Source organism: Callithrix jacchus, chromosome 8 (assembly GCF_049354715.1).
Source record: "Callithrix jacchus isolate 240 chromosome 8, calJac240_pri, whole genome shotgun sequence".
NCBI classification, from domain to species: Eukaryota; Metazoa; Chordata; class Mammalia; order Primates; family Cebidae; genus Callithrix; species Callithrix jacchus.
This window is the reverse complement of record NC_133509.1, coordinates 20764438-20772861: the sequence shown is the minus strand read 5'-3', so window position 1 is coordinate 20772861 and position 8424 is coordinate 20764438.

The following is an 8424-nucleotide window of genomic DNA, read 5'->3' as shown; positions in this document are numbered from 1 at the left end:
TACCTACCTCTCCCCACTGCCCACTACCCTAGCCCAACCTAGGAGAGAGTTAAGAGCCTCTCCCCTTTAATCTACGGCCCCTAGGTCTTCATGGAGCCAGAGGTGGGCAACTTTGAGTAGGGAAGGTGTGGAATAAGGATGGGGCTCCTTGCACATCGGGGTGGCTTCATTCTGAGGTCTGCAAGAAGTTTCCAAAGCAAATGTTTGGAGCAAGAGACATAGGCATCATTTGGGATTATCTATGTCTCTGTTCTTCCACATTAACCATGTAGGCAACTGAGAATTCACTGCAATTGTTCTTTGAGAAGATGAGGATCAGGTTGGGAATTGGAAACATCTGAGAGCGAAATCCAACCTGGCTTCTAAAGTGAACATGGTGGACATACATCAGCTACTGAACTTCTTTTAACCTCTGGCTCCCTATCTGTGAATTGTAGGTAATAACCCTTCCCCAAACGAGCCAATACAGTTTAATCATATAAAAAAAAAGCCTCATAGCAACCAGATGGAGGCTTAATATTCAAACGGAACTGCAGGACCCTGCACCTCAAGCAAAGGGGGCTTTGATTCCCTCCCTCTTTCTTCTTTTTTCAGATTCTGAAAGGGATTACATGTGTCCATTTTTTTTTTCCAGGGCTGAATGGTCCTTACCATGTTCATTTATTTACATAATTGCCCAAGTGCCTTAGATTCCCACATACTGGTTTTCTGTTTTGCATTTTTTCCTCTCTGATGGGAATCCAGCATTCTGCTTTAAATTTCTGTACATGGGGATTCTTCGGGGACAAAATTATTTTAGGTGTTTGCATTAAAGAAGTCCAAGGAGGGAGAAAACCACTCGGCCCATCTTTTCTCTGCTGAATCTAGCTGTCCGTTAGCCGGTGGCGGCTATGGTGTGAGAAGAGGAGATTGGAGGGGCCTGGGAAAGACATTTCGTCAGTGAGAAAGCTCATAGGCTTTGGTGACAGAAAGACCCGGTTCAGATCCTGGCTCTGCCGCACGCCAATGATGTGACCTTGGTTGAGGAAGGCAGTCTCATGCATGTGGTCTTTTAACCTCTGTTCAGCCCCCTACAAGCAGCCTTGAGCTGGAAACACTTCCTTACCAAGAGATAAGGAGCTCCCAGAGCCTGTGCCGGGCTTATCGCCTTATGTGGGAATATCCTTTCTCTGTTCCAAGCTCAGTGTGTACTCCTTTGTTCTGCTTAAGCTTGCGTATCATGTGGCAGGCGCCTGGCCAACCCCACTGTGATGTCTCTTCCAGGAGGGGAGGAAACAGGGTCCTTCCCCTGCTGCACCAGAGGGGCGCGTGCAAACCATCGCCCTGTGTCCTCAGTAGGAGGAGGCCCCTGGCGTGGAGGACTGAACCCATGACTGCAGCTGATCTCGCTCAGTCTCTCTGTGTGGGTAAAGTGCTGTTCCATCCGGTGCCTGTGTGAGTCGTGTCTTTCTTGGTGACACCTATAAACCATGGAGTGGGCTGACATCCTGGTACTGCTGCTCCTGGTGGCCGGCATTGTACAGTTTGCCATCCTCCACACAGCGCGACTCCTCTACCCTGCCCGAGTCTCAGCATCCTCAACTGTGCTGTGAGGATGGTAATGCTTTATGGAACTGAAGGGTAATTGAAGCAGTGCACATAAAACTCCAGCATGTCCCTGGAGCACAGGAGACACCCAATGCATGGTAGTATCTATCTATTTATTTATTTACTTATTTATTGAGACGGAGCCTCGCTCTGTTGTCCAGGCTGGAGTGCAGTGGCACAATCTCAGCTCACTGAAACCTCCGCCTCCTGGGTCCAAGCAATTCTCCTGTCTCAGCCTCCCGAGTAGCTGGGACTACAGGTGTGCACCAAGCCTGGCCAGTTTTTGTATTTTTAGTAGAGACAGGGTTTCACCGTGTTAGCTAGACTGGTCTCACACTCCTGATCCCAGGCAACCCTCCTGCCTCAGCCTTCGAAAGTGCTGGGATTACAGGGGTAGTTATTATTACCCTCAGCATCATCAGCATTATTACTAATGCCTAGGGCTTGTCCACAAAAATTACACTGAAGATTTCCTTCTGCGAACTAGACTCGCGTGCATCAAGATGCTGCCTGCTTCCATGAGGCTTGTAATAACATCCATGTACAAGTTCAAAGCCCCTCTGAGCCAATTTCCACTTCTCTGCATGTCTCCGGGAACCTACAGGACCAGGATTACTATAAAAGCAGGTAAAGCCAGTATTAAAAACCAGGTTCACCCCAGTTTCCTTCATGTCAGTACAAGACACAACTCTGGGAAACAAATGCCATGCAATGGTGTCCCTGTTAAAAAGAATCAGTCCCTTCAAAGGATACCTACCTGTTACTGTCTAAGTCTGCAGCATGCTAGATCTTGATATAAATCACATGCATTCTGATTTTATTTCCTTGCAGAATGCTGAAGCTCTTCCATGCTTTAGCTGTCCTCTCCTCTTTGCCCCTCTTTGTGGGGGACCAGGATAAGTTTAGAGTTTTGACATCAGGCTTTCTGCCCTCAATCCCAGGGAGCATGGCATTTCTGACCATGTTGGGGATGGCTGCCTGTCATGTGTCACTAGCGTGAGGGTGGCAGGGGCAGGGGGTGGTGGAGATGGCACTCTTCTGTGCACCAAGGTAGTTGGATTACCCAGAGCAATAGCCAGCCCAGCCACCCTAGAAGTCCCCTGCCTAGTTGGAGGGCTAAGGAGTTACTACACTTGGGGCCATCTCTAAGATCTTGGGAGCCCACTCTTGCATTCTAGAAATAACCCATAGGAGCAACTCTGGACAAAAGAGAGACACTCAGCTGTGGGCAACTGAAGTGGAGCTCCTGAGAGCTCTCCCCACCCAGTCCTGCTCTGTAAGGGGTCTTCCTCATGGTTCTCCCTGCTACCTGTCCCCCAGCCCAGGCTTCTGGGCCACCACCAAAGCAGGTAGCTCTGACTCACCAAGCCCAGGCTGTGCCTTTCCTGCTACCCATGTCTCTTGTTCATTTGGTCCCCATCTTGCCTGCAGACCTCCCAACTACAGCTGCCTTTTATTGGGCACTTGCTGTATACCTCCAATAAAGTGCTTTACTTAAGTGAGTACCTGCCTTGAATACTCTATGAAGCCAACAGAAACTCTGAAAGGTTAAGTAACTTGCCTGGGATCGTCCAGCCAGAACGTGGGGAGCCAACAACCTTCCCAGCTCTGCCTAGCTTTGCCACTAGCCAGACCGTCACAGTGTCACGTGGAGCTGCCTCCCCCGTCCTGTTGGCAGTGGTGGGCATCCTGGAGCTCCTAGCTGGCTCAGGGGACTGTAATCCTACAGCCCAGTGGGGGGGGGGGGGAGTTTGCTATAACTCCCTCTCCAGATTTTAAAATAGTTATTCAGTCTAAAAACAGACTCTGTTGTGCTGGTTGGAGGTGGGGGTGGGGAAGTATTGCAACCTAGATCATAGAGAGGATGGAAAGAGTGCAATGGAGAGGAAAAAGGACAAGAAACTCCAGAAAATGCCAGGGACTGCTCATGGAGAAAAATAACTTGACTAATTTCTCTAATTTTATTAAAATAAATTTTTAATGAAAAAAATGCGTTTTCCCTGCAACTTGAATCTGGGAGCAAAGGGAGTAAGGAGAGTTTCACAGTGGGCATGAGAGTAGCTGTGCATGTTCAGGGGTGCTTCTGATCACCTCACCTTGATGAGTCGCTACCCCAGCATCCTCATCCTGAGGGTGACCACACAGTAGTCTTCCCAGGGAAACCACAGGAGCCATGGGAACCTCACACACCAAGCAACCCGGGCTCCAGGACACTGGGGGCAGACCAAGGTCTGTAAATCCAACTCTTTACCCCACCAAAGCTCTTGATGTTTCTCTCCATCAGCTCCAGGAGGCCTTCTCGGGTTATTTTCCTCTGCCCACCTCTCCTTTGCATTCTCTCCATCACAGAGTTCCAGATCTGAAATCCAGGGCTGTAAAGTTGAGGTCCTTCTATGATACGAAGGTTCATCTCCAACAAGCCAAACAGATCTGTCTGGTAGGTGTGGGTTTTGGAGAAAAGGAGGTTCCTCCACTCTCCCCTCTTTCTAGCACAATCTATAGACCAGAATGGAGAGAGAATCATGAGTTTCAGAGTCAAACAGACTTGGGTTCAGATCCCAGTCTTATAACTTACTTATTATATGACCCAGGTGAAGTCATTTAATTTCCCAGACTCAGGTTCCTGGTCTGTAAAAAGGAGTGCTTCGTAAAATTATTGTGTGGTTTAAATAATGTCTGCAAAGTGGCTTGCATGATATCTAGAATATTCAAGCATGCAGTAAACCGTAGTTATTTGTGTTATCATTTGCTTCAGAGCACAAAAAAGGCTAAGCTTGAACTCCTCAAGATGCTCGCTCCTGGGATTCCAGCTGCAATCAGCATCCCCGTCCTGCAGCACCCCCCGCCCCCACTTGCCTGCCGTTGCCATGTGGGTCAGACAGCAAGGACCATGGGGGCAATACGTTTGCTACTGATGGTTGACCTGAGATGGGCTATTTGGCCAAGGGTCCAGCTCTCCCTGCAATGTAGAAGAGGCAGCAAGGCAGTAGGAAGTTCCTCCAGGCAAAAGGAAAGTGGCAAAGATACTCAGTAGCTCACAGGTATCCAGCACACTTTGCCCATGGGTACACATATCACTCCACAAACTATACACGAAACCCCTGAAATTCAGGATACCCAAGCCCTCATAAAATGCAGGACCACATGCTTCAATAGTCACTCTCAAACACATTCAGATCCACAGAAACACAAACAGCCCCACGTAATGTGCATACAAACACATCTATATCATGCTACAACATGCCTACACTTACATGTTTCCCCAAAACAGCATGAAATCAATCTGGACACCTCACTTCTATGCAAAACTTGCACTATGAAGTGTGAACACGTGTGCACGCACACAAACACTTCCACCCTGCAGGTCCAAACACCTGGGCAGGATGCCAGTAATGGCATCCCTGTGCCTTGTCAGTCATGGCAGCGGTTCACAGATGATTATCCCAAGCTGGGGACCACTCAGGGGACTGGGGAGTGGGCAAGGGCTGACTCTGGGGACTTCTGGGAGGGCAGGGTTCATGAGGGCAGAGCAGGAGACCCCAGGGGCCTGGAGTGATGGAAGGGACACACAGAGCTGGGGCTGGGGGAGGGGAAGAAGAGACTGGAGATCTAAACTGATACCCTCAGTCCTAGAGTCAGAGAGGAGGTTCCGATCTGGCTTGAGGCATCCAGCGTCGGCCAGAAGCCGGGACAATGGAAATACTTTTTTCTCACTTCATTCCTCGTTTTTCCCCTTTTCTGGAACGATTCCATCCTCTGCGCCCTAAGAGACTCTGAGTGAGTCCTGGATCTGGCCTGACAGTAGACCTATCAGTGTCCTAGAGACCAGATACAGGAAGCATAATACTGGGCATGCCGGGAAGCAGCATCAGCTCACTGGGTTTTAGCTTGGAGGAGCAGGATTCCTGTGGCCTTTGCCCTTTGTCGTTGGGACCTCCGCTAGGGCGCAGGAGACAGGTAGAGGATTTTTTTGTGTGTGTGTGAGACGGAGTTTCCCTCCTGTTGCCCAGGCTGGAGTGCAATGGCACGATCTCAGCTCGCTGCAACCTCTGCCTCCCAGGTTCAAGCGATTCTCCAGCCTCAGTTTCCCCGAGTAGCTGGGATTACAGGCATGCGCCACCATGCCCGGCCAATTTTGTATTTTTAAAAAATTATTATTATTAATATTATTTATAGTAGAAACAGGGGTTCTCCATGTTGATCAGGCTGGTCTCAAACTCCTGACCTTAGGTGATCCACCTGCCTCGGCTTCCCAAAGTGCTGGGATTACAGGCATGAGCCACCATGCCTGGCCCAGGTGGAGGATCTTACTTCCTCTGTGACTGAAACTCATTCCCCTAATGAAATGGGGAGAGGCTATACCTGCATGGGGTAAACTCCTGGCCCCCGCCCAAGCTCACCAGCCTGGTCTGATCAAAAACACACAACACCCAGAGGCAGGAAGTCTGGCACATTCCTCCCACCACCCTTTATTTCCACCTCAGCTCCTCCCCATCCTGCCCTATGCCCTATTCTCTTCTTCTCCCAGCCTTTCAAAGGCAGAGTGACCCTGCAAACCCTCTCCTCTGCTGTCTTCAGTCCTCGAAACAGCTGCAGGCAGCACTGATGGGAATTGTTCCTGGGCCTCAAGGGCAGAGTCTGCAGACTCAGGGTGCTGCTCCACTAGCCAAGCAGCTCTTTCCACTACGAGACTGTGCAGACAAACATTTGGCCGAGATAGGAAGGAGTCAGTGAGGTCAAGGTTATGGGGGCAATTCCTTTGTGACAGGATCTGAGAAAGACAATTCTACAACGCAATCCCACACTGAAGTCTCGCTCTGGCCACAGCCTGGTCTTCACTACAGTTTTAAATTGAGTCCTGGAAATCATTTACAGCAACTCTGCTTCGTAGATGAGAAATTAAACTCCAGAGATGGGCAGCAACTTGTTTAAGGTCACACAGCAAATCAAGGGCGTACCTGTAACTAGAATCCAGACTCCTGCCTCCTAGCCCAGTTATCTTTAGATCTCAGCAAAAGGCGATGTTTGAAAAGCCAGACTTTGAGGAAAAGAGAGGGAGTGCCCAGGTTAGCTAAAGTTTGATGAAGGAGTTCTGAAAGGTTTTATTTCCTGGTGCATAGGTGTTTTTTTCTCTGCCCCTTCCTTCTTAGGCTGGACCAAATGAAGGCCAGAAAGTGGCAGATTCTGTTCATCCCCGGGGGTGGGGGGTGGGTGGGTGGAGCGGTGCAGGGGGGGCAGGGAGATGGGAGGAGGGGACGGGGCTGGGTTGGGCTTTGCCTCCTCTGTTCCTGTCTTCTCGAGAGGGAGTAGCAATATCAGTGGCTGCAGGAGCACGTGATGCCACTGTGCAAAGAGGCTGAGATAAGAAGCAGGATTGATCTTTTTGCTGCTTCAAAGAGAACAGAAACTCTCCCTGTCATGGCTGTTGATCAAAGTCTCTGCAGAGGATAATTAATATGCCCTGACCTGCTCCCACTTTGGGTCCCTGGAGGTAGGAGTCCCACTTCTTGTCATGCTGAGAGACCTTCCTCCAAGACTTACTGCAAACTAGAGAGACACCTTCCCACCTGCCTTCCAGCTAGGGTCCCATTGCGGCTACCAGGAACCAGGGGTTCAAATTCCCTTCTAGCATTTTTCTCCAGGCAGCTTAGCTCAAGACCAGGGCCCAGTCAGTGGGAACTGGTATCATCCCCATGGTACAGATGAGAAACTGAGGCATAGAGAGGTTAAGTAAGTTGTCTAGAACCACAAGCTAGTTATCTCTTGGGAAACCCCCATTCTTGTGGGGTTACATGGCCTTTGTCCTCAGAAAGCCCCCATCTGATCGTAGAGACACACTTCCTTCTAGAGCTGCCAGCTCATGTAACATATGTACAGTCCCAAAAGACTATGGAAATAACCTCTGTGAAAAAGGAGGGATGGACTCTGTTTCAAAAATGTCTTATTTTTAAAATCTTTAAAAATCCAGATCTTCAATTTCACTTTGCCTCCTTGGTGAGAACACATTTGTCTTGCCCCTTCTCCTGCCCCTTCACAAACTATATCCAACTCCATCCGTTTGCATATAGTGCTTTGTCTTATATGTGAAAATACTTAAATGCTTATACATTAAATAAGTGCAAATTTCAAAGTCCTTAGCCTGGCATTCAAGGCTCGAAAAACTTTGAGAGGCCATGTGGCCTACTGGTTAAGAGCATGGGCAAACTTCCTGGGCTAGCATACCAGCTCCTCAACCTCAACATTGTTTAGCTCATGAATTTTGTGTGTGTGTTGCTTAATTTCCAGTATTTGGGAGATTTTCCAGATATCTCTCTCTTATTCATTTTGTCTGATTTCATTATAGTCAGAGAACATACTCTGTATGATTTCAATCCTTTCAAGTTTGTTAAAGTTTGTTTTATGACCTAGAATATGGTCTATATTGGGGCAACTTGAAAAGAATGTGCATTTTGCTTTTGGTGGTGAAGTGTTCTACAAATATGAATCAGATCAAGTTCATTGGTAGTGTCATTCAGGTCTTCTATGTCCTCACTGATTTTCTGTCTACTTTTCCATCAGTTAGTGAAAGATGAGTTTTGTTAAAGTCTCCAAGTATAACTGAGTTTATTTCTCCTTTTACTTCTCTCAATTTTTTGCTTCATGTATTTTGAAGCTCTATTTCTATCAAGAATTGTGACAACTTCTAGATAAATTAATTCTTTTATCATTGTGTAATATTCCTCTTAATCTCTGATAAATTTTCTTCTTTAGAAGTCTACTTTGCCTTATATTAATATAGCCATTCCAGCTTTCTAAAAAAATAATGTTTCATGGTATTTTAAAAAGTCTTTCAATTTT